The 26,315-nt window shown below is 42.1% G+C and overlaps 1 long non-coding RNA gene across 1 annotated transcript; it reads right to left on the bottom strand.

Moving 5' to 3' along the window:
- Window positions 1–17,413: 17,413 nt before the first annotated feature.
- Window positions 17,414–23,414, bottom strand: LOC127657567 (uncharacterized). The gene is made up of 2 exons (XR_007972303.1): window positions 23,304–23,414; window positions 17,414–17,561 (listed from the first exon to the last, which is right to left on the bottom strand). It is a non-coding gene; the product is annotated as an uncharacterized LOC127657567 (long non-coding RNA).
- Between the last annotated feature and the right edge of the window lie 2,901 nt (window positions 23,415–26,315).

Below are 26,315 nucleotides of genomic sequence, written 5' to 3'. Positions count from 1 at the left end.
TTTCCTATGAGCTGTAATTAATACAAAACACACTAGACAACAAATGCATGCTTATTTTGTGCAATATATATATATGGTTTTATGTCAACTCATCTTCATGATGTCTACAAACAGTGCAATGTCACTTTAATTCAGCATGGGCAGCCCAGCAAAAATAGATGAAATGTCAAAACTCCCTCTGCTCCGCTAATTCTGTGCTGCTTCTGCTTCTGACATATACACTGAAAAAATACGCATTGCTTCTATCCTGCTTCAGGCATGGAGTGTAAAACAGGCATTAAACAGTGAAAGGCTGTTGTCTTTTGCAGTCTGTATGAGCTGCTTACTTTAAAGTGAATGTGTGAAGCCGAACGCTTAAAAACGAATCGGTTACCTAAAGTAACCTCGGTTCTCTCTAGAAGAGGGAACGAGTATTGCGTAAGCTAGCTTACGCTACGGGAAAGATGAATCTTTTCTGAGATATTGAAGCCAAAAAATTATCCTTAATTTTGTATCCATTGTCAAGCAGTGCAGCAGCTGCATACCTTGAGCGGGCTAGCTAGCGAGCTCATTGGTTGCTCTGCGGCAACTGCTGCAGCCTATAGACGAACTTGAGTGAACTTGGGTCCAATGACAGGCACCCGCGCCGTCACTGTATCAAAGCCTGCCAGAATGGGCGTGGCTAGAGTGCATATAAGTGTAAGTTCGTAGGCTGGAGCCTTGGTTTTCATTGAATGAAGCGAAAATCGCTCGTGGCGCGAGCACGGCCGGCTACGCAATACTCGTTCCCTCTTCTAGAGAGAACCGAGGTTACGTTAGGTAACCAATCCGTTCTCTTACGAGAGGTTCTCTCGTATTGCGTAAGCTAGCTTACGCTCACGGGAACCCATTGTCAACGCCGTCGCGCCAAGCATCCACTGCATGAGCCCCGGGGTGGGGGGACCCGGGGAGCCCTTGTGAGTGGGGAATAATATTTGGCCGGCAAAAGTGCGGGCCAGTGTGTGTGTAATACATAAGCACATAGTGGGAAGGGAAAGACAGAGTGGCGGTGCCGGTCTGTGTGGAATGTGTCCCGTCAGTGCAGCTCACCAGGGGAGCTGTAGCGTATTAAACCGCTAGTAGTTTTGCCTGCAGGGCGGGCACTTCCAGATTGTAAAATCTGACAAAGGTGGAGGGGGAAGCCCAGCCCGCTGCCACACATATGTCGTGAATGGAAATCCCGCTGGACCATGCCCACGAGGAGGCATGGCAGGTCTTTTGACGCGTACGCGGCAGCAATAGCGTCCACTATCCATCTAGACAGTGTCTGTTTTGAGGCGGCGAAACCTTTGGTGCGCCCTCCAAACGAAACGAAAAACTGCTCAGAGCGTCTGAAAGAGGAGGAGCACGCAGTATACAATCTCAGTGCTCTGACTGGGCAAAGGAGATTGGCGTCGCGTTCGCTATCGGATGCTGGCAGCGCCGATAGGGAAATGAGTTGTGCTCTGAAAGGAGTACAGATCACCTTGGGGACATAGCCGTGTCTAGGCTTTAAAATGACCTTGGAGTCACTTGGTCCAAACTCAAGACACGCAGTGCTGACAGACAGCGCGTGAAGGTCTCCCACGTTTAACTGATGACAGAGCAGTTAGAAAAACGGTTTTGAGTGAAAGGTATTTCAAATCCACGGATTGAAGCGGTTCGAAAGGGGGGGCTTTCATAGCTTCGAGAACTATGGAAAGATCCCAGATAGGAACCGATAGGGGGCGCGGAGGGTTCATCCTTCTAGCTCCCCTGAGGAAGCGGATGACCAGCTCGTTTTTTCCCAGTGACTGGCCATGCAGGGGTTCAGCGAACGCCACGGCGGCCGCCACGTACACTTTGAGTGTGGATGGGGATCTGCCCTTATCCAGCAGCTCTTGTAAAAACACGAGCAGCGACGACACCCCACATGTCCGTGGGTCCAGGTCTCTGTCGGTGCACCATTTTGAAAACACAGACCATTTGGACGCATAGAGTCTTCTCGTGGAAGGGGCTCTAGCGTGTATGATAGTGTTTATTACTCCTGGCAAAGCGACGGGTAGTCGTTGGTCACCCACGCGTGCAGCGCCCAGCGCTCTGGGTGGGGATGCCAGATCGTGCCGCGAGCTTGAGAGAGGAGATCTGCTCTCACTGGAATGGGCCGCGGGGCTGTCAGTGACAGCTGCGTAAGCTCGGGAACCATGTCTGATTCTCCCAGCGCGGGGCTATGAGGAGCACCGAGTGGCGCGTTTCCCTGATCCTCTGCATTACCTGTGGCAATAGCAAGGCGGGAGGGAAGGTGTAAAGCGGGCGGTTGGGCCAGTCCTGGGCCAGCGCATCCTCACTTTTCGAGAAAAATACTGGGCAGTGAGAGTTCTCTTCTGGCCTTAAAGAGGTCTATCTCTGCTCTGCCGAATATGCTCCATAACCTCTGGACTGTTTGAGCGTGCAGGGACCATTCCCCTGGGGAAATATTGTCTCTGGACAGTCTGTCTGGGCCGTCGTTCAGGTGGCCTGGCACGTGCGTCGCCCTCAGCGGCGCAGGTGGCACTGGGACCAACTCAGTATGCGTTTTGTCAGATGGAACAGGTTCCTGGATCTGACACCGCCCTGACGGTTTAGATAGGATACCACAGATCTGTTGTCCGAGCGGACCAGGGCGTGGTGACCCTGAATGACCGGGAGGAAGCGCACGGCGGCGTACTCGACCGCTATCATTTCCAGACAATTTATGTGAAGGAGCTTTTCCTGAACTGACCATAGGCCAAAAACCAGAGAGCCCTCACAGACCGCGCCCCAACCCATGTTGGACGCGTCTGTCGAGATGACTTTCGGCGAGATACAGCTCCCATCGTCACTCCCGCTGATACCATTCGGCCACTGCCCAGGGCTGCAGAGCTGAGATACAGGTCTGAGTCACTCTGATCGGCTGGCGGCCCGTGGCCCAAGCCCGGCGAGACGCCGGTGTTTAGCCAATGCTGAAGCGGAGCATGCACAGTAAACCCAGCTGAAGTACTGCTGCGGCTGAGGCCATGTAACCTAGCATTCTCTGAAATTTTTTCAGAGGCGTGAGGCTGTTCATCTGAAAGGACGCGGCTAGTCGCTGAACACGGCGCGCGCTGTGTAGATAAGCGAGCCGTCATCGCCATGGAGTCTAGTTCTATTCCAAGGAAGGAAATTGCCTGACTGGGCTGTAGTGAGCTCTTGGTCCAATTGACTGCAAGACCCAAACTGCAAGACCCGTTCAGATGACTGAGGAGAACTGTCCTGTGAGACAGAAGCTCCGTATGTGACTGTGCTAAAATCAGCCAATCGTCCAAATAGTTCAGAATTCGCAAGCCCTGACTCCGCAGGGGTGCGAGCACTGCATCCATGCACTTCGTGAAAGTACGGGGTGCTAAAGACAGGCCAAACGTAAGGACGGTGTATTGATAAACCTGGCCGTCGAAGGTGAATCTCAAAAATGGGCTGTGACGGGGATTTATCTGAATCTGAAAGTAGGCATCTTTCAGATCGAGAGAAATAAACCAGTCCCCCTGGCGCACATGCGCGAGGAGTTTCCTGATTGTAAGCATTTTGAACGGTCTTTTTGCGAGCACCTTGTTCAAAACCCTGAGATCTAATATTGGTCTGAGGCCGCCGTCTTTCTTGGGGACAAGAAAATAACGGCTGTAAAACCCAGACTCGCTCAGAGAAGGTGGCACTCTCTCTATGGCCCTTTTGCACAGAAGGTTTGCTATTTCTGAACGAAGCATGCAGGCTGCTTCCGTGTTCACAGTAGTTTCGAGCCAGCTCTGAAGCAGGGAGGGCGGCGATCGAACTGTAGCAAATAGCCCTGTTTTATTGTGCTTAACACCCATTTGGATATCCCTGGGATAGCTTTCCATGCTTTGAAGCGTAACGCTAGAGGGTGAATGGCCAAGTCAGCCCTGATTGCCGCACACAGCGAGCTGAACAGAATGTGTGGCAGCTCACTGTGCTTATGCATGACTGCTCGCAGACAGCAGGGACAGGCTGTTCTGTAAGTGACTTCCGATTGAGGTGAATGGGGAAAGAGTCACATCTGTGAAGTGATGCTTGCGAGCATAGTCACGGGCATGGGACTTACATACAGAGAGGTGTTTGCTGGCCGTGTGACAGAGCGGGCAGAGAAGGGCGCCGCGACGGATTAGTGGGCGCGTTTATTGACTCTACCACTCGAGCTGGCTGTGCCTGCTTTATGTGAGTGGGCTCTGATAGGGACACGGGAAGTGTAATGCTTGTGTGTAGGGGTGAACACTGGATTGTGGGCACATTTTCTACACATAAGGCATGTTCGCTTTTTACAAGATTTCTTTGGGTCGCCCTGAAAACGGCATTTGAGTGCAGGCAAGCGGGCAGTATCACCGGCTTGTTGGCTGCTGAATCCACTGCAGTAGCCTGAGAGAAGGGGACTGACAGGGGGCGAAGCTTTGACGGTGGTCCGGCTGCGGCGGGACTGAGCCGTCGTTTCCTCAACAAAGCTAGGAGGATTTCGGTTGCTCAGGTTTCAGCGCAATCTTAGGCCGAGGCCCGCGGGGGGGCGGCGGTCTGCGGCGGCTGTCTGAGCGCGTTCTAGGGCGGCCGCCCTGTCGACGCTGAGAAGTCTGGCTTTGCTGAGCTGGGCGCTGTGAAGAGGCTCGTGCAGGAGGCTGGTCATGTGGGCGGCCTGCAGAGGAGCTAGCGAGACGAGGCAGGAAGAGATTCATGGCTTGGGTGGCTTTCTGGACTTCCGAGAAACGGTCAACAATGCCACTCACCGCGGAACCGAAGAGACCGGACGGAGAGAGCAGCGCGTTGAGGAATGTGGAGCGTTCAGCTTCTCCCATGTCGGCTAGCGTTAGCCATAGGTGTCTCTCGGTCACAGTCAGCGCGGCCATGCACTTTCCTAGGGCTTGAGCTGCAGCTTGAGGTGGCGCGAAGGGCAAGATCCGTCGCGCTCCTTAGATCTGAAACAGCCTCTGGGTGCCTGCCTTTCTCATCCCACTCTCGAAGAAGGTCCGCTTGGAGGATCTGTAAAACGGCCATGGAATGCAGAGCAGATGCGGCTTGGCCGGCGGCGGCATAGGTGCGGCCAACACAGGCGGAAGTAGTTCTGCAGGCCTTAGACGGGAGCACTGGCTTAGACTGCCATCTCGCGGAGGGCGGGCAAAGGTGTGCTGCTACCAAATCCTCGACCGGGAGGATGGAAGAGTAGCCCCTCTCGGTGGCGCCGTCCACTGAAGAGGTGGAGACATGGGATCGGTTCCTGGCTGAGAGAGGCGCGTTCCACGATTTAGAGAGCTCGGCGTGGAGTTCCGGCAGGAAGGGAGCAGCGCGGCGACGGCTCTGAAGAAAGCAGCCGTCGAGTCTGTTGGGAGCCTGCTCAGATGGCGGTGACCACTCGAGCCCGAGGCGGTCAACGGCCTGTGTGAGGAGGCGTTAGTTCTTCCTCGACTCCGGCGCGGGTCCTGCTGGATTCCTGGGCCGAGGAGGACCACTCCTCGCTGTCCAAAGCCATGATGGAACAGCAGCCCTTATCCTCCGCCTCGTCATCCGAGATGGCAACAAATAACAAAAATAAAGCAATATATATCAAGCAACAGTGCTGATTTGATAAAAAAAATGCAATTGTCTGTTGAAAAGTAATTGTTCTGTTTTCATTTGTTGAAAGTTTTAGGAATTAATTTGATTAGACCCTATTTTGATGATAAAATAAAATAAAAACTTAAAAGACAATACGCCTCATTAGAGCATTGATTCATTAATGCAGCGATCACTCTCATATTCAGCCAGTGATTACATCCGTGAAAAAACTGCGCAATTGTGATGATAAGTGCCGTCTGGCTCTGGTTCCTGTTAAAGTGCAGGGGGGCCTATCTCCTCTGATGAAGAAAGCCATTTATACACTGTCACACACAAGAGGTCATTCTTCTCCATATTCCCTCTATTGACCCAGGTTGTTCCTTTATTATGGGCAGCTTTTTTATTGAAGGATGATTACGCTGAATGATGTCAGGCTGGAGGAGAATAGATCGACCATAATAATGACATTGCATGGTGAGGGAGTCAATGCACACCCTTTCCTTCTGTGCTGCTCACAAATTGAGTCACATCCTCCCCTCATCCATTATTTAGAGCTGATCGGCTTCTCCTGACATCTATGGATTTGATAATCATCCCCATGTCCATATTAAATATGTGACATAAATTTCACCGCAGGGGCCTGTCAATAGAATGCCACAGGAGAGCGACTAAAGCAGCAAACGAGATACAAATGTATGGATATGATAGTATGGCATTGGGAGATCAATAAATAAGGTTTATGAGTGAAAAGTAGAGTGTGAGAGAAATAAGCTCCAGTTATTTTACCACTGACTAACAACTGAAATAGACTGTGTGAGAGAGTGCTCAGGGGAAGAAGTATAGCCTACATTTAAGATCTCAGGTTCAAACTCCCCACTGACAAAAGCAGTTTTTGGCACATAGAGATAAAGACGATGTTGTATAATAGCTCTCACTTCAGGTCTGTTCTGAATTTATGTGCCATTGTGAAATTAGCTTGTATCATTAAATTGACTAAAACTACATGTGCAAAAAAAAAAACAGAAATGCATCTGTTTCTCATCTGTATATTGTTTTGATAAAAAAAAATAATGTTTATGTCCTCTGTTGGAACTGTTCAATTGAACAGCCAGAAGGGGTTGTACACCTGGGCCTTAGGGATCTTTTGCTGGTGTTAATTGCCAGAGCATATTGTTACGCTACAGTCAGTGTGAACCAGGCATATGAACCAGGCAACAAATTCCTAATTGTCTCCTGTTATCAGACGCTACAGAGGTTGGTTCACTCTCCATATCTGTTGCGGATGTAACCCGATCCTTCCGAACATCCGTAAAGCCACGGGTCCAGACGGCATTCTGGGCTGCGTCATCAGAGCGTGCGTGAACCAACTGCCGGCACGCTGCACGCACCTGTGTTTGTAGCTTGCTAGCCTGCTTAGCATTGCTTATTCTTGCTTATTCACGTTCGTCAATTTATTCTTTGCCATTTTACTGCGTGCTTCAAGTTTTTCTACTTTTCTGCTGTTTCAACTGTGTGTATTTTACCGCGCAGCAGTATCTTTTGTTTTTCTTTTCTTTTTTCCGCTTGTCTACATCACGAGTCTTGACTGCGTGCATTCATTTTCTCCTCGGCCATGATTCCCATTTCCAGATGTTGCTACGCTGTGGTGTAGTATAATGTTGTCAAGTATAGCTGGATGTCCTGGAAGTAGGCCTTGACGAGGCTTGTGAGGGCTACTGGGACCCTGAAGAATTGGCCAAATTGGCCAATTTCCGATGAGTGCTTTTCCTTTGGGATCAGGATTCCTCTGGCTCTACGCCAGGATGTTGGTATCTCCTGCTTGTGCCATACCACCTTGTTGGATATTTGGTATGCGACATTTAGAAGGGATCCGTCAATGTGCCCTCATTCTCACACCATTATATGTAAGTGTATTTGGTACTGATGAATTTAGACAGGAACCGTTAATGTGCCTGTCTTCTAACACCAATATATGTAAGGGAATTTAGGGTATGAGCTAAATCCTTGTCCTTATTGTGCATTATTAGGTAATGAAATGTATAATGGAATTAGTCGTGTTTGACAACCATTATAAATTAGATAAATGACAAATAACTAGATTATTCTCTACCATTCAAATCGTAATACAATGTCTCGTTGTATCTTCTCACAATTTCTACTGTAAGGAATTAGCTTTAAAAAGTGAATTATGATTAATTAATTTATTGGAGTGATATTATTCTCATAGCTTATTGAAAATAATATTACATGTATTTAGGTACAGCTTTGAAGCGAATTCTTTTACAAACAGGGATGAGATTATTTATCAGATTATACCACATTTCAAATCATATTTGAATACAGACAAACTTTATTGGTATTCTAAAAAATTATCTAATCTAACACATATACATGAGACAGGTTGGTGAAAAGAGTGACAGAATGTGAAATAAATTATCAATACAGTGAAAATTAACTTTATAGAGTCTGTTGACAATGCCTTAAGAACCATTTATCCTTCTTTGAGTCTACATCGATTTGCTATCAGATTACCCAAAGTATTTAACAAATACACCAGCACTTTGAGCACAATATTGGAGATGTACTTGCGTGTAGTGGTGTTTCCTTACGTTCTTTGTGTTGCTTGGTTCTTGGCTCTTGGTTGAAAGTTTGTTCCGTCTATGATTTGGACCTCTGTAAGATCGGATAGTTATTATCTGTATGAATGATGTGGTTGGCTTTGAAGCAAGGCCTTATCATGGACCATAGAGAGTGAGAGGCTTCCTCAGGACTTTGAGTCCCGAGCTTCCTTGGATGTCACATGGTATGGATCTGGTACCGACGAGATCCAGAGAAGGTCACGAGGGAAGAATCATAGTTAAGTCTGAGCAGTCAGCAGAGCAGGAGCGACAAGCAGAGAGGGTAGACGACAAGCGTGTTCTTCCTGTTTGGAAACATTTGAACTGAAATTAGCCACATCCCAAAAGGTGTCCTGCACCAATCAGAAGTGACTTTTCAGAGTCACATGGTCAACTGGGCTGTCTTTTCCGACAGTTGATTTTATGGTCCTTTGTTTCAGATTCTTTTACAAAATCCCTGCTCAAAATAGTGCATGTTTAATCTTTAACATTATATCTTCCAAATGGTACAAGAGGCATGACATTCGTTGTCATCAGCTTTCTCTGCATATGCCAGCAAACATTACATACTAAACATGACATTCTTTCATGGATATTATATGTGTAGATAACAAAACTGACAAATCTGAGAGACTTCCACTTTTCTCCTTTGTGAAGAGACCCTTCACAAATTTGAAGAAATCTTTGTAGAATCTCGTTCTGGTCCGCTCCTCCTTTCTGCGATTCTTTACCAGCTTCTCAGCTGTTGCCTCAGGTATGCTGAACATCCAACTCGTTTTCTGTTCCATTCCTGTGTCAGTTCCCAGGTTGTCTGCCAATGAGTCATTTTCCACCCCGCTTTTGCTGACTCAGGGGGTATTTTCTTCTTTGAAGTTTTCGTAGCCAAAGGTGGTTGGGACCCAAGCACCAAGTGCATATTTACATGTGATAAATGTAAAGAATGAATCTGGCTGACAGAGAATTTTAATGAGTTATGCATCAGGACATTATTGGAGGTTAGTGAGAAAGAGAAGCCGGTAGATAATGTTTCAGATGCGGAGAGTACAGCGAGCAACACATACTTTTGTTCCAGCTGTAGAGCCCCCACAGCAGGGTATTTGGGTGACATCTCTGCAGCATACTCGCTCAGCAACTTGACACCACTCTCCTGTTCCTGTTAGGGTTTTCAATGGATTCTCCCCACTCATTGATGCACCCACTGAGAATCATGTTGCAAGAGTCTTAATAATTGGTGATTCTATTGTAAGGAACGTGGAAATAGAGACTCCAGACAATATTGTTAAATGCATATCGGGGGCTCGGGCATCTGACATCAGATCAAATTTACAAGTGCTGGCTAATGCTAAATGTAGATTTTCTAAAATCGCTTTCCTCTCAAGTAATTTGGCTCATAGTCTTAGTAGTGATAGTATTTGACTAACTGAGGCGCAGGTCAGGAAGCAGACAAAATGGTTAATTCAAACGTCTGCTAGCTGCCTTGAGATGTCACATGGGTTACATAAACTACAACACATAGCGACTGTATCACCTAGATATCATATAGAGACTGTGTCTGTTCCCCAAACTTCCAAACACAGACTCCTTAAATCATTTAGAAAAATAAGGTCAAACTTGAAAAAAAATTAACCATCGTATAAAGGTAGGGCTACTAAACATTAGAGCTCTTTATACCAAAGCACTAATTGTAAATGAAATTATTACAGATTGGATGCATTCTGTTTGACTGAAACCTGGCTTAAACCATACATACATTTACATTTATTCATTTGGCAGACGCTTTTATCCAAATCGACTTTCAGTGCACTTATTACAGGGACAATCCCCCCGGAGCAAGCTGGAGTTAAGTGCCTTGCTCAAGGGCACAAATTGTGGTGGCTGTGGGGATCGAACCAACGACCTTCTGATTAACAGTCATGTGCATTAACCCACTACGCCACCACCTCTCCAGATGAATACATTAGTTTAAATTAATCTACTCTTGTTATAAACATGAGCCTCATCTGAGGGTTTGAGGAGGAGGTGTTGCTACAATGTACAGTGAAGTATTTGGTGTTACTCAGAGGACAGGATATAAGTTTAAGTCTATTTAACTAATAATGCTTAATGTGAAACCGTCAGACAAATAAAGAATCTCTGTCATCTTTTGCCCTTGCTACATATATATAGATCACCCGGGCCGTACTCTGGTTTCCTTGGTGAATTTGCTAATTTTCAGATCAGATTTAATAGTTAATATAGCTTTTTATTGTTGGTGACTTCAACATTCAAATAGATCATGAAAATGACACATTGGGATTTTCTCAACTCTCTTGGAGTCAGACAAAATATGACAGGACCAACTCATCGCCATAATCATATGTGACTGGGTCTGTGTGTAAGAATTCACTATAAGAGCAGGTGGATGGTCACTCAAGGCTTCCTCTTTTATTGGACCTGGGACAAACAACCAAAGGCTGGTAAATACAGTGGTTCAGAGTTGCTCAGTCATCAACAGTGAGAGATATGAGGCTCTGCTCATCTCACAGCTTCACATTCTGATAGTGATCATATAGTGTTCAGAAATACACAAATATAATAAGTATTTAAAAATAAAATAGAAAAATGTCCGTCTTTTATTCCCTCATTACTGTTATATCAATATAGAAACATATTCTAATACAAGGCATCAAAACACAGTGAATGACCATCATTTTATATATAATATTTCTATAAAAGGGAAAATAGAAAAGAAGATACAACCCTGCGACTATAATGACGCAGTCATGAGCACAGCACGTGTGAACAATCCACATGTGCTCGTTAGCGCTATTTCGATTACATTTGGAATTTCTTAACACAGAACATGTATACACTTCATAAAAACACATACCTGGGACAAACAACCAAAGGCTGGTAAAATACAGTGCTTCAATGTTGCTCAGTCATCTTTAAAAGGAAATAAACACACTTTCAGTTCACAAATAAGTTAGTTACACACATCTTGGATTTATCTCTGCAAATATTACATATTTGACCCAACTGACAGGATCAGAATGGTCACAGATTAATCAGATACAATCTTGTGTGACTTAAACGTAGAACTAGTGTCTGCAGATGAACATAATTCATTTTAATAACGGAGCAATCATCAGAGCAACTTACCAACAGCGAGAGATATGAGGCTCTGCTGTGGATCACGTAGCGCCACCCCACTATGTAACCTATGCAAATACATGCAAATATGCTGCTGCAACAACCAATGGCGAGATGGCCCAATCTTAGCATGAATTTAACAGTCATTTGAACACCGTTACACATAGGCTAGATTTAATTCTGTCATATGGAGCTGATGTTGATTCTATACAAATTCTACCGCATCACTAATCATCTAAAATAAATTAAACCTGTAGGTCACTACATTTTAATTGCAATGAACTAAACACTGGTGCCCAGCTTAGTACAGAACACTCAGTGCTAGAGCATAGCCTTCAATATCATCTCAGTGGGACCGTACCTGTACATTGATGCTGTGTACTGATTTCCTATTCACAAAGTCCGCTTCATGTGGACCAGACGGACACTTAATACGCACATGGGTGCAGTCCAATGCACCGATAACATTTTGGAAACCTAGGAAAATTATTTGTTTGTTTTAAATATGTCCCATGTAAAATCAACAGTCAAGAAATATTTCCATGTTTTATAGTTATTTGAACTTACCAGCTATTCCATAAAAGGCATGTTTAATGGTACGAATAGCTTTGTGGCCAGGGAAGGTGATGAACACATTGAGTAGTCTTTTTAAAGAAAGGTACACAGTTCGTACAGAGCGGCAAACTGATGCTTTGCTGATATTCTCTGCATCTCCAACTGTGTACAAAAATGTTCCACTGGCAAAAAAGCGAAGTGAAATGCACACCGTCTGTGGGACTGTGAGCGCTCTGTTGCGGCGTGTATTATTTGCAACGTGTGGGCTTAGTAATCTACAAATATATGCAATCCCATCTCTTGAGAACATATATCGCTCATACAGGTAGCTGTCATTAAAAGCCAATGGGTCTGACCTGTCTCTGAAAGTTCTCTCTCTTTGAAATTCCCTCCGCAAGACTATAGCTCCCTCATCCACCACCTCATCTATGAAAGGACATGCCATGGTTAAGTTTGGAAACGAGTTCAGCTCCCTATTTATATACTTTTAATTAATTAATTACCAAACTCATTAACCAAACTCACCAATTAAACACACAAGTTTTGAACATTTCTTAGTGTATTTATACCTTATAATTTCTTACATTTATTAGTAAAGTACATTTCCTTATTTATTTATTTATTTTAAAAAAAAAATTATTAATAGTGGTTAAGTAAAATAAAATGACATCGAAATACCAGCAGGTGAGTATAAATGGTATGCTCGTTAAGCCTGAACTCAGACTTAGCCTGACAGTTAGCCTGCCCCGGACCAGGTTAATTTGCCAGCATAAGTTGCCGGGGTAACTGAGTTTGAACTTTTTTACGTTTGATTTATGAAACCGAATCTACCAAAAATAAGCCTGACTAACCGAAATAAGCCTTGCTTATACTCTAATCTTGGTTTATGGAACAGCCCCCTGGTGTAAATCACATTTTCCGAGATACAGTACATGTTTTCATTCATTCATATTTTACAGTCTGTCTCTATCTTCAGTTGTTTCTCTCATCTACCCTGCAGCCTCAGGGTAACCTGTACATTACAGTTCAGAGCGTGCACACTCTTTAACAAGAGGCGCTTAGACGCTTGACCAAAACATGGTGATTCTGTCAACTGCAGTTAACTAAACATTCTCAGATGACAGTACATCTCTAGTGGATAATCTCTTTGCTCAAAAACAATAAACAAAAAATGGGTTAAACTGGTGACATTCATGTTTCACAGGCACAAGATGCTGCAGCGTTGCTATGGCTAAACTTGTCAATCATCGCAGTGTGCTGATAAAGATGAAGTGTAAATGATCCTGCTGTTGTCCTTTAAGCAGCAATAACCTCATCTTATTATGACTTCATTAAAGAAAACAATTGGTGTACAACCCCATAAATAACTTGATTTTCTGCGCGTTGGCTGTTTCTTGCGGAAGTGATGTGGCCAATGTGAAAGTCCGACGCGATCGGCCAGTTCACGTGCTGCTCGTGCCTCGCTACCGGAAGATGTGTGAACCTGGCGTTAGACACGAGTGACCAAAACACGACAATCCTGTCAACTACACATCAGAGCAAGTGAGCCTAGTTGAGCGAGTTGTTGCTCCCCTCAAATATTAAAGCTCATGTGCAATTGCTCAACTCCAGGGCTCAAGTTCAAAAGTCATCGCTCCGCTCCTCGCTCATGAGCAAGAGCAATGTTGGAGCAGAGCACCATGAAATTTGAAAGAAATTAGGCATAATTTCAGGTACAAAACTAAATCCTTCTTCATATTGGCATACAACCTAATATTTCATGGTGCAAATAACAACTGCACAAACAATGCCTTAATGTATGCTGCTTAAAAAAATCCTTGTTCCCTCTGCCTTATCTGGTTATTTTATATGGGGATGTGTGGTTATGTAACCTAATAACCAGAGTAGACTTTTTGCAGGCTATGCGTTCCCGGTCCGGTAAAGATAATAGCGTCTTTTACCTATCAAACGCTCTGTTAAAAAATAACCCCTGTTATTCTTGTGCCATGCAAATTGACACGATAGTAAAAAACTTGTCTATCCTGTGAACCCTTTAACTCATTGTTTCTAAATTCACCAAGTGTCTGAAGTGAATGTTAGTCATTGAGAAGACACAAGAAAATGTAACACTTCAAAACTTATCTAACGGTGGCTGATGCATGAGACACAAATGAATATGATTTCTTTTGATAGGAAAATTAGAAAAGGATACAAGTGCTTATTTTGTGATTTGAGCCGAATGAATGGGAAAAATTGTGTGAAAAACAGTCCCGCATTTCCTGCATTTCGCAACATATTTTTTGGAGGGACAAATAAAATTACATAATGTGATAAGGTTGTCTATATTTTTAATTTAAGAGTGTACTGTAAAAATATTGTCTTGCTAATGTAACCAGTTCTGTTGCATTTTGCCAGATATTCAAGTCAATCTCTTCTAATAATCCCAGATACATATGAACATGTTTAATACTTCATAATTAATCAGCACAGCTAAATAGCATACATTTTCTGATGGGTCAGTTACGCGTGACAGCAGTGTGTAAATACAGTTGACACACTGGGATTTATATAGACATCGTTCATCCCCTGCGAATAGATGGTAAACCTTACAGATATCTGTGGTAGCCTAATAAAATTATTTTAATTTACAAACTTATGTCCGGGAAACTAATCTGTGTGTTTGAACTGCCTCTGCGCTCTAACCTCGCTGTAGTCTGTTGTTGGAATCGGCACCTGTCACCATCAGCTTGCAAATCACACTGAGTTTAAACACTGCCTCATCTCTGATAATTCAATCTGTTTAAAATCTTGGACCTAATACAGCTGCCAACACACACAACCTGTTAATGAATTAATGTTACATTTATATAGCGCTTTTATGGCACTACACTCAAAGTAATTTACACAGTGACCTAGGGACTCTCCTCAACCACCACCAGTGTGCAGCATCCACCTGGATGATGCAATGGCAGACATACACCACACGCCGGCTATTGGTGGAGAGGAGAGAGTAGAGTGATACAACCAATTAATGGATGGGGATTATTAGGAAATCATGATTGATAAGGGCCAATGGGGGGAATTTAGCCAGGACACCGATGTGGCCACATGCGAAATATAGCCCATTCTGTTTGGAGCGGAAAGTGAGCACCTTGTGAGCAGCTGGAGCAGAGCTGAGCACAGTCTTGTGAAACGCGCACCTCACTCCAGTGAAATTCTGATCGCTTCGCCACGATAGTAGGGATGGGCGGATCGATACTAAAGTATCAATACCTCCTATACTGATGCGGTATCAAGAATAACGATTCTCACATAAAAATATTGATTCTGGAGTTTTTTTTAACAAGTGATCTTATTATTTAGATTACATGATGAATCTCATAATCTTCGAATTGAGAAAAAAAATTATTATATGTGCGAATTGTGAATGGCACCGGAACAATTTTTTCTTCCACTCATCTTGATGAGCAGAAATGCTAAAATACACTAGCAGTCAGATATTGCTTACCCTTTCAGTCATAGCACTTGTTCAAAGAAGGAGCAGTGCTTTCCTGAGGTAATGACATAAAAGCAGCATCTGAAGTTATTCACACTAAAGTTTAGGTGCACACTGTACAATTTTGGGCATGATTCTACTGTCTGAGACAGATTTATTTAAAATCGGCAATCTTACAATGTTTAGTGTGATTTGTTCACAGATGGACGATTAATAGCCTTTGCGATGATTTTCAGCCTCCGATGAAGTTTGGGCAGTGTCTGAAATTTAGCATCGCAGCCGTTTAGTTTGGCTGCTATTACAATGGCCAGATAAGATATTCCATCCCTCTCTCGCACCGGAAAGAAACCTGAAAACATTTGTGCCCAGTTATCACTCTTCTCAAGCTCTTTCAATGTTTTTTTTTTTCTTTTCATTTTATATAAAAAGTTTTAATAAATAAATAAATTATCAGAAAATACTTGGAGAAAAGTGTAACACGTCAGCAATATGAAAGCATTATTCTCTGAATTAAATAAATACAGAGTGTAGCGAATCAGCTCTATATTCTTCCACCATTAGGTAGCGAATCAGCTCTATGAAATATTAATGATCAATCATAACTTGTTATAATCAATTATGAATATTTGGATCAGTTAATCGGGTTAACTTGATGTAGCTACATTAACATTACAACCAAATACTCGGTTCATCCCGTGAACACTCAATATTGGTTATTAATTAATTAATTAATAGAAAGGTACATTTCGGGGCATAGGAAATGTCTTTCTTACTAAGTATTAAGAGCAAGTAGTCAAAATCTATGATTAGTGACTTTAGATATGAGCTTGAGACACAGACAACTTTACATGTGACATGAACAAGACTTTATTAACTAGACTAAACATTTAAACTACTCTAACATACATATACATACATTCATACAGTTTACCAAGGGAAAGAGGGCTGAAGCAGAATACAGGAAGGCAAGAAGTTATAGCATTGTTTGAAGTTCAGCAGATCAACAGCCTGAGCAAACCATCATATTAGTTCTGACACGCCCTTTTTAGAAAGGGGTTAAGGATACTTAATGTATCAAATAATGAGACTAAGTTTGATACTTGCATGTCCCATTTGAATTAAACTGTCCTGATGCAATTTGTTGAGGCTCCAGTTGATCTTTGATGATGTTGTCTTGATGAGAGAGAGAACCAGTGAGAGTCAGAGGATCTTGGTGAATGGGCAGTCGAGGCCGTAGCCTGGCACGTGCTTGGGAGTCCTTGGGGCCTTCTAGTGTGGCATGATTCAGCGAGAGAGTGAGAGAGCACAAGGCTCAGAGGGCAAGAGAAGGCAGGAGAGCTAAGAGAGAGTAAGAGCACAGGCTCAGAGAACAGAAGGCAGGAGAGGAGCATAAGAGAAGAGATAAGAGAGAGAGAGGATGAGAGGAAGTGGAGCAGCAATTTTATACCCTCGGGAAACAGGTCCCACCTCTCATTGGCTCGACCAATAAGAAGGGTTTGAGTTCTAGGCGGGAATTTGGTTTATTGCTCTTTGTTGTAAAATTGCCCATTGCATGTGCAAGAAAGAAAATAGGAAATATACTTTTAATACTAATATGTTGTTGTTATCGACATATCATGTACACAGTCATTTCAATCTTCAAAATACCAAGTTATAGAGACCAAATATGCCACACATATGATTTTGGTTAACCATAGTATGCAAAGTCTGAAACATTAACCCATTAGTTTGCAAGAAAACATAGATCAAGCACATTTAAGGGAAAATGTGAGATGGCACATTAGATACATGTCAATATTTATCACATGGATATATAGAATATATATATAGGATTAACAGGGTTCATTTCTCTTTCTCAGTAAGAGAATGAAGGGAGAGTCAGCACTTCTCTGAACATTCCTTTGGAGGTCAGTAAAGGCCTCCATTACTCTGGGCAGGAGAATGATTCCTTTGTCAAGGCTCATTTGCATGTTTCTGGCTGGGTTTATGGCGGTAAGAGATTTTGGGCTGAATGACTCAAAAGATAGTAAAACATAGCGTAATATCATTCTACAGAGATCTTATATTCGAATTCAGCTCGGACAAATCGTAAGGTTTAATTTGATACCAAGAAAGGTATATTTAGTACAATTAATAAGGGAATATACACTGAGGCTATTAAATATGAGGCCTCAGAGTTTAAAACACACAACGAAACAGTTCTAACGAGTTTGATATACCTCAGAAATACACAACATACAGGGATTACACGTATTTCATTAGCAATATGCAGTTCTGTGTTTAACTGAAAAACACACACACACACACACATTTTACGTTCAAAGTTTCCCCTTCCTGTCCACATGATAAGCGCGTGGTGAGCATCGCGGATGTCACATCGCGGTTCTCTGTCAATAGTTCATTGTCTCTTTGTCAATACATTTATTGTGCTTGTGGAGGCTGGTTGAGCTATTTCAGTAATTAGGGGTTTTTAACAGTAAGTTCTTGTTTGTTAGGGAATCTGTTAAGGCACTGATCCTCCGCCATACCTTACAGTCCCCTTTTTAGCCAGGTGGTGTCCCTGTTGGAGACATCATCGGACGACAATCATCACAATGGCGGATGGCAGGTGAATCATGAGGGTTTTGTAGCAGGTGGTTGTTCCACGGTGGGTGATGTAGACAGTAGCCACATCCAGGTCTCTGCAGCAGGTGCAGAGGCAGCAGGTGCCTTGACAGTGTGTCACCTGTCATTATGAAGTCAGTTCGTTTGAGGCAGGTGCTTGTTTGTGGCTGCAGGGAGTGGTTATGGGCATTGTGTAGTGTGGAGAGAGTTTCAGACTGACCTAGTACTGGTAGCAAAAGGGCAGCAGGTGGCCGTTAAGCCCTTGGTTAGGCACCCAGTCACCAGGTGTCTGAAGTCTGCAGTGTTACTCTGCTCTGGCAGCAGTGCTGACTTGAGCTTGCCTGAGTGGTGTTGGGCAAGAGTCAGAGGTTTGTTCTTCCCAGTACTCCTCAGGGGAGTTCTGTTCCAGGAGCTCTTTTGCTAGTGCTAGCAGCTCTTGTAACTCAGTAACAGGCGTTTCTAGCTGTCTTTGTGCAGCCTCTGTTTGGCACCTGTTTGAAAGGTGTACAGGAGGATGTTGTTGTAGACTGCTGTGGGGCGTCCTGTGGTGTTTGCTGGGTGAGGCCTTGTGTTTGTTAAAGGCCTTCTGTGTCAGGATCACGCGGTTGTTGGATAGGCATTGTGTGGGGGCAGGCCATAATGCCTAAATGGTGACTTACCATAGGATGGAGGTTTAGGAGGAAAAGGCTCTTGAAGCTGGTGTCCTCCTCCATCCCAGGTTTGTTCTGCGAGCTCAGTAAGCTCGTCTGAGTCTGTGGTAGTAAACATAGGGAGTTTCATGCCGACCCTGTTTGGTGTCTAGGGCAGCGATCAGTCCGTTGTTAGACTCTGAGAATTCCCTTATGATGGCTTGTTTCAGCTGCTGGTAGTTAGACTGGATGTTTTCTGGCTGTCGAGCCAGAAAGCGTCACAACTCTGGGCTGGGCGTGATCCAGATCAGATGGAGTCTATCTTGATGGTTCACACTCATCAAAGACTGCAGGTGAAAGTCAATGTCTCGCAGGTAAGCGTGGGCGTCGTGGTCTCCTGCAAGCTCTGGTGTAAATGCAGGGATATGTCTGGCCATTAGGTTGAGGTCTTTGAGTGTAAGCTACGCGTGTCGTTTCAAGATTAGTCTGAATCAATCCTTTTCCTTCAGCGGCTGCAGGAGCTTTAAGGAAACTGTCCGATGGCGTGTTAAGCAGAGGGGTTTGTCTCCCCCTTTGTAAATCTGTGCTTGGCTGGGGAGGTTTCTCTGCTGATTGCAAGTGGGGAGTGAGATGTCTCTCCTGCTGTGGTTCCTTTTGCAGCAGGTAAGAGTGTCTCAGTTCTCGTTGGACCATGTCAAGTTCATCTTTGGTGTTGTCCAGCTGCTGAGTCAGCACTTTAACTTCAGCTCTGGACACATTCAGTTGACCTTCACAGGCCATGATTCTGGCATCTTTGTCCAAGAGTTCAGAATTTGCTGTTTTTAACAGTGAATCTTTGTGAAAAAGTACCTTTTCAGGTGCTCTCTGGCTGTCTTTTCCAACTGCTCTTGTTGTTTAGCAGCTGTCAGAGCCGTTTGAAGTCTGTGGATTACCTCCTGTGACTCCCTTCTGCCAGGGTCCTTGTGTCTGTCCTGAGCCTCCATCTCTAGCTGGTCTATGCGGTTTTTAGCATGTGTCAGCTCCGTTTGGAGACTCAGTGATCTGGCGTTTGAGGTTGTTTACCTCCTGTTTCAAACCTGTGAGGTTGTGGGCCAGGGCGATAACCTCAGTCAGATATTTGTGCTCATACCTCTGGTTTGAGTCGTCTGTCATTAGTTCTTTTCCCTCGTTTTCCAGTTGCTTTTTGTTCTGTTGCTGAAGGTCGTCAGCAGCCATGGATAAAGGGTGTTCCTCAAAACACCTAGCCAGTCCTTTTGGCCTGCCATCTGGGCAGTTAGGCTGAGCATCTGCAACATTTTGGCACACTTCTGGTGAGAGTAAGGGCAAGAGACTAATGCAAGATCAAACAGAATTTGGAGCTAAAGGCAAAGTGAGACAGCAAGGTGTATAATGTACAGCTAGGTTTTGCTAGGTGTGGTTAACAATTGAAATGTGTTCCTGATTATTACTATCTTAGCTGCAAATAGCAGGATGCTCAGATTTGTGTGGATCTGAGTGGCTTTGCTAAAAAAGTAAGCCTAGATTTAATAAATGACTTAAGATGTTTCTTTGGGTCAAATTATTTATCAGCACTTACTGATAGCATACAACAGGCTTGATCTTTGAACACATGAAGAAGAGAAAGAAAGAGGAAGAAAAGAGCTTTCCTATTAGATTGTGTCTATTAGTGTTGCTCAAAATTATGCCATAGAAATCGTCTAGATTACTAGTGTAGCTGGCTCATAAAATTTAAGCAACTTGTTGCAAATAAACACAAAATCGAGAAGAAAAGTATGTCTAGTTACTTTTGCAGTTTTATGGGAAATAAAACCACACTAGACCAAGAGGGTTAAATGGGAAAATGAATAGCTGACTTCTATTATTAGTAAAAATAATAAAAAGACTTGAAGAAGTGATTAAAATAGCAGAATAACCTTGTATTGGGAATAATCAATAGCACTTATGATTAACAATTAGATTTGCTTTGGACATCATTCTATAGTTGGTCACAGCTGTTGCGTGTTCAAGACCACACAATGTGTTTGTCCCTCTATAAAGTTTAGTCAGCGTGCCATTGAAAGTTCCCAATAACTATAAAAATTATTCTCTATCTAAACAGTTTACATGTAATTAAGTTTTTAGATTTAATTAACAAAGTAACTGCAAATTTAGCTGAACAGCGTTCAGTAAGGGATGCACCTGAAAGGTGCAGGTGAAGATTAGATGAGAAGAATTAAAGTTAAGGAAAGAGAAAGTGAAAATTCAGAAACCAGAAATGGGGTTAAAGGAAAATGGTTTAGATCACTTCACTCTGCATGCACACAAGCTGTAGATAAAGGCTTCATGTAAATTATGCTAGCAGCTAACTGTTGAAGCTATTAGTTAGCTTAGCCTAAGCTAAGGGGCTGCTAAGTTGGGTTAGCTTAGCCACCTAGGCTGGTTTGTTTACAAAATGGCGTCGGAAGGAAACACATGTGCTATCTGGAGTGAGCACTTCCTGTGACAAGTCGTTGTCATGGGAACCAATGCACTTCAGAGTTTCAGTGAGTGAAACACAGGTTTGATCACCAGGAAGCTAAGCCTTTTAGATGCACAGATAAAGTTTAGATGAAGGACATCAATCTAACTATAATTTGTAAGGCCTTTATACTGTGAAAAGGGAGCATCAGCCCAAATCTACATTTATATAACACTGTACTGAGATTTCTTCCTCAGAAACAGGTTAAGCAATCAATTCTGGTACAGTTTACATGCAGCTGAGCTGAGATTCCTTCATCAAAACAGACTTACACTTTAATACTGAAATTAGGGTTTCTCCGCTAAAATCATATTACTCGTACACTGATACCTTTTGAAAATATGCTTAAATGTGTTAAGACTCTTTCAATTACAGTAGAGATGTCAATTCAAGCCATCACTTTATCGCATCCAAACAAGCCAGCAACTAGTGAAGCAAATGCCGTTTAGCATGTCATGTCCTATTCTGACCGGAATTATTCAATGCACACTTTTAAGTTGACAGTGGTTAAAGCTCATAACCTTTGTTTAATCATGCCGCATCATTCTCCACCATTATGTAGCGAATCAGCTCTATATTCTTCCACCATTAGGTAGCGAATCAGCTCTATGAAATATTAATAATCAATCATAACTTGTTATAATCAATTATGAATATTTGGATCAGTTAATCGGGTTAACTTGATGTAGCTACATTAACATTACAACCAAATACTCGGTTCATCCGTGAACACTCAATATTGGTTATTAATTAATTAATTAATAGAAAGGTACATTTCGGGGCATAGGAAATGTCTTTCTTACTAAGTATTAAGAGCAAGTAGTCAAAATCTATGATTAGTGACTTTAGATATGAGCTTGAGACACAGACAACTTTACATGTGACATGAACAAGACTTTATTAACTAGACTAAACATTTAAACTACTCTAACATACATATACATACATTCATACAGTTTACCAAGGGAAAGAGGGCTGAAGCAGAATACAGGAAGGCAAGAAGTTATAGCATTGTTTGAAGTTCAGCAGATCAACAGCCTGAGCAAACCATCATATTAGTTCTGACACGCCCTTTTTAGAAAGGGGTTAAGGATACTTAATGTATCAAATAATGAGACTAAGTTTGATACTTGCATGTCCCATTTGAATTAAACTGTCCTGATGCAATTTGTTGAGGCTCAGTTGATCTTTGATGATGTTGTCTTGATGAGAGAGAACCAGTGAGAGTCAGAGGATCTTGGTGAATGGGCAGTCGAGGCCGTAGCCTGGCACATGCTTAGGAGTCCTTGGGGCCTTCTAGTTTGGCATCATTCAGCGAGAGAGTGAGAGAGCACAAGGCTCAGAGAGCCAGAGAAGGCAGGAAGCAGAGAGAGAGAGCATAAGCAGAGCAGAAGAGATGAGAGCTAGAGATGAGAGATAAGAGAGAGAGATGAGAGGAAGTGGAGCAGCAATTTTATACCCTCGGGAAACAGGTCCCACCTCTCATTGGCTCGACCAATAAGAAGGGTTTGAGTTCTAGGCGGGAATTTGGTTTATTGCTCTTTGTTGTAAAATTGCCCATTGCATGTGCAAGAAAGAAAATAGGAAATATACTTTTAATACTAATATGTTGTTGTTATCGACATATCATGTACACAGTCATTTCAATCTTCAAAATACCAAGTTATAGAGACCAAATATGCCACACATATGATTTTGGTTAACCATAGTATGCAAAGTCTGAAACATTAACCCATTAGTTTGCAAGAAAACATAGATCAAGCACATTTAAGGGAAAATGTGAGATGGCACATTAGATACATGTCAATATTTATCACATGGATATATAGAATATATATATAGGATTAACAGGGTTCATTTCTCTTTCTCAGTAAGAGAATGAAGGGAGGGTCAACACTTCTCTGAACATTCCTTTGGAGGTCGTAAAGGCCTCCATTACTCTGGGCAGGAGAATGATTCCTTTGTCAAGGCTCATTTGCATGTTTCTGGCTGGGTTTATGGCGGTAAGAGATTTTGGGCTGAATGACTCAAAAGATAGTAAAACATCGCGTAATATCATTCTACAGAGATCTTATATTCGAATTCAGCTCGGACAAATCGTAAGGTTTAATTTGATACCAAGAAAGGTATATTTAGTACAATTAATAAGGGAATATACACTGAGGCTATTAAATATGAGGCCTCAGAGTTTAAAACACACAACGAAACAGTTCTAACTGAGTTTGATATACCTCAGAAATACACAACATACAGGGATTACACGTATTTCATTAGCAATATGCAGTTCTGTGTTTAACTGAAAAACACACACACACACACATTTTTACGTTCAAAGTTTCCCCTTCCTGTCCACATGATAAGCACGTGGTGAGCATCGCGGATGTCACATCGCGGTTCTCTGTCAATAGTTCATTGTCTCTTTGTCAATACATTTATTGTGCTTGTGGAGGCTGGTTGAGCTATTTCAGTAATTAGGGGGTTTTTAACAGTAAGTTCTTGTTTGTTCGGGAATCTGTTAAGGCACTGATCCTCCGCCATACCTTACAAGAGCTTAGGCTACAAAATGAAAATAAATGATTGCATTTTCTCGTTTTTTTCTTCTTTACATTTATCATGCATTTTCTTTAGAATGTTATTTTAATTACTATTTTACTTTTAATAAATTTACTTTAAATATCTGTAAACTTCTTAAGTTAAGATTCACACCACTCTAATTTTATTTATAAATAAATAAATAAAATAAAATAGAAAGATTGAACAATTTATACTGGTAAGTATTTATGGGATGTTTTAATCCAAATCAGTCATGTTTGTGCATCATCCATAGTGAATTTGCAAATGTGAAATATTTCAGCCTTTCTGATTTTTAGAAATTTTGTGTGGCCTATGGGTTACTAATCTAAAAGAGAAAGACATACTATAACCCAGCTTTTTGGTTTTCTCCTATGTGAATGGTGATGTTTGTAAAAAAGTCTTCCACAATTATTTCCACAATTATTCCAAAAGTATTTCCACAATGAATATTTGCTTGTGGTATCTCATTATTACTGTAGGCTATAACTCCCGCACTCATGTTCATTCTCAACATTTGTAATTTTCTGTATTCGTGATCAAGTTATCTTATTATAGGCCTATTTGGCCTATCTTGTAAATGTTAGCCTATGCTCGTGATGGAGTGGTGTTGGAGCAACGGAAATGCTGATGTCCTGACTTTCAGCGAGAAAGTCAGGACGTCTTGGTTTTAGTAATAATAACCATATAATGATATCTATGGTTAATTTTGAGTTTTTATATGTGGCTTATACTAACACATTTTTAAAGGGTAAACAAAGCAGCCTAATCATTTTCTGTTTAGGCCCATAAATATTTAAAAAGTAATAATAAAGTTACTCATTTTATCCAAAGAATTCATAAAAATTTATTTTGAAAAGAGGTATCAATATTGGTAGCGATATTGGCCTAAAAGTACTTTGTATCAGATCGAAATGAAAATAAGTGGTATCACCCATACCTACCCACTAGGCTCCAAACACATGCTATGCTAAACATTGTCAGATGACTATACATCTCTAGTGGATAATGTCTTTGCTCAAAAACAGCAAACAAAAAATAGGTTATCTTGTGGCAGTCATGTTTCACAGGCGCGAGACGTTAAAGCACTGCTATGGCTACACTTGTCAATCATCGCAATTGTGGGAGTTGCACCTGTATTCCGAATATCCTTGTCTATTCGGTCTCTTTGACATCCAAGGGTGCTCTTGCCTGCACCACACATTGCGTAGCACCGCACTATTGTGTAGCATTTCTATTAGCATTTTCACTTTTTGGAGTAAAGAGCAAACCTCCCTTTGATTAATGAAATTTTCCTAAAAGCGCGGCTTCCACACATCTCCTTATTTTGCATTTCACAATAACGGTGAACCTTGTTACATTCAATTAATGCTTATCATTGGCAGGACCATACACACACATCTCGACCCATACAGCAATTTGTGAAAAATAAATAATGCAAAAAAAATAATGCATGAATACAAATGCACACCTGATGAACGAAACAATGATTGTGTGAAAATAATAGATTGTTCTACACAAAATGATTGCAAAACTATATGAAATTATGTTATTAATTATGTTGAATATTTAAGAACATATCTTTAGAAACATTTGTAACTTACCTCGCTGGAAATGTTAAAAGTAACGCACAAATATAAGGAAGTTATGTCGAACAGCACTATACTCTCTATACTCTCAAGTAAGTCAAGTCAAGAAATTTGTATTTGTATAGCACCTTTCACAACACACATAATTTCAAAACAGCTTTACAGAAAATCATGCATTAATAAAAAATGAAACTGATATCTATAATGTTTTAGTCATCATTGTATAGTTTGATGAAATATGATTGGGAATTGTGTTTAAAATTAAGTGATTAAATAATAATTGTATTTAGAAATCCAGTGAGCAATCCGAAGGCGACTGTGGAGGAACACAAAACTCATGAGATGCTGTGGGGGCCAGTTCCCCTCCGGCTAATATCATGAATATAATGCCAATATTGCTTAATTATGTGTAGTGCAAGTCATGGTTTAAAATGATTAAAATAAGAAAGTGTTAAGGGTCAGTGTTTAAACAAAGATTTTGGAAGGACTGTAATACTAATGTCTTTGAAATTCATCCTGGATTAACTGCAGAAGTTCACATAGATGCAATTGTCATTGTTAGTTTGCTGATGAAGGGTTTTGTTGGCAATTAATTGATAGTCTATGTATTCCATTATAAGAGTGTAGTCCATCAATAGACCGACGTGATGCAGGCAGAGATCAGTGGGGTGCATCGCAGTTCAATCGGCCAGTAATCTCGGTGAGGTCTATCCTAAATCCAAGGTTTAGGCAATGGCACATGATGTAGTCCATATCTTATGGTTGGATTTGGCATCAGTTCATCCTCTGAAGTCCATCGTAATTGACTGAAGTGATGTTTGGCTGGTGACCTCAGGATAGGAGTCCCGAGGTTATAGATCATGATCAATGTTTCTGGTTCTGGCAGACCTAACTAAAGCAGCCTAATTGTGAGTTGAAGGATAAATTAGGTGTATACCTGGCTAAATAGAATAGTCTTTAGTCTAGATTTAAACTGAGTGAGTGTGTCTGCATCTCGACCAGTGTTAGGGAGACTATTCCATAGTTTAGGAGCCTAATATGAAGTAGCACTTAAAGCGCATATTCACGCATTCATATTAAGTT

This window comes from Xyrauchen texanus, chromosome 17 (genome assembly GCF_025860055.1).
Source record: "Xyrauchen texanus isolate HMW12.3.18 chromosome 17, RBS_HiC_50CHRs, whole genome shotgun sequence".
Lineage (NCBI taxonomy): Eukaryota > Metazoa > Chordata > Actinopteri > Cypriniformes > Catostomidae > Xyrauchen > Xyrauchen texanus.
This window is presented reverse-complemented; position numbering and strand designations above follow the sequence as displayed.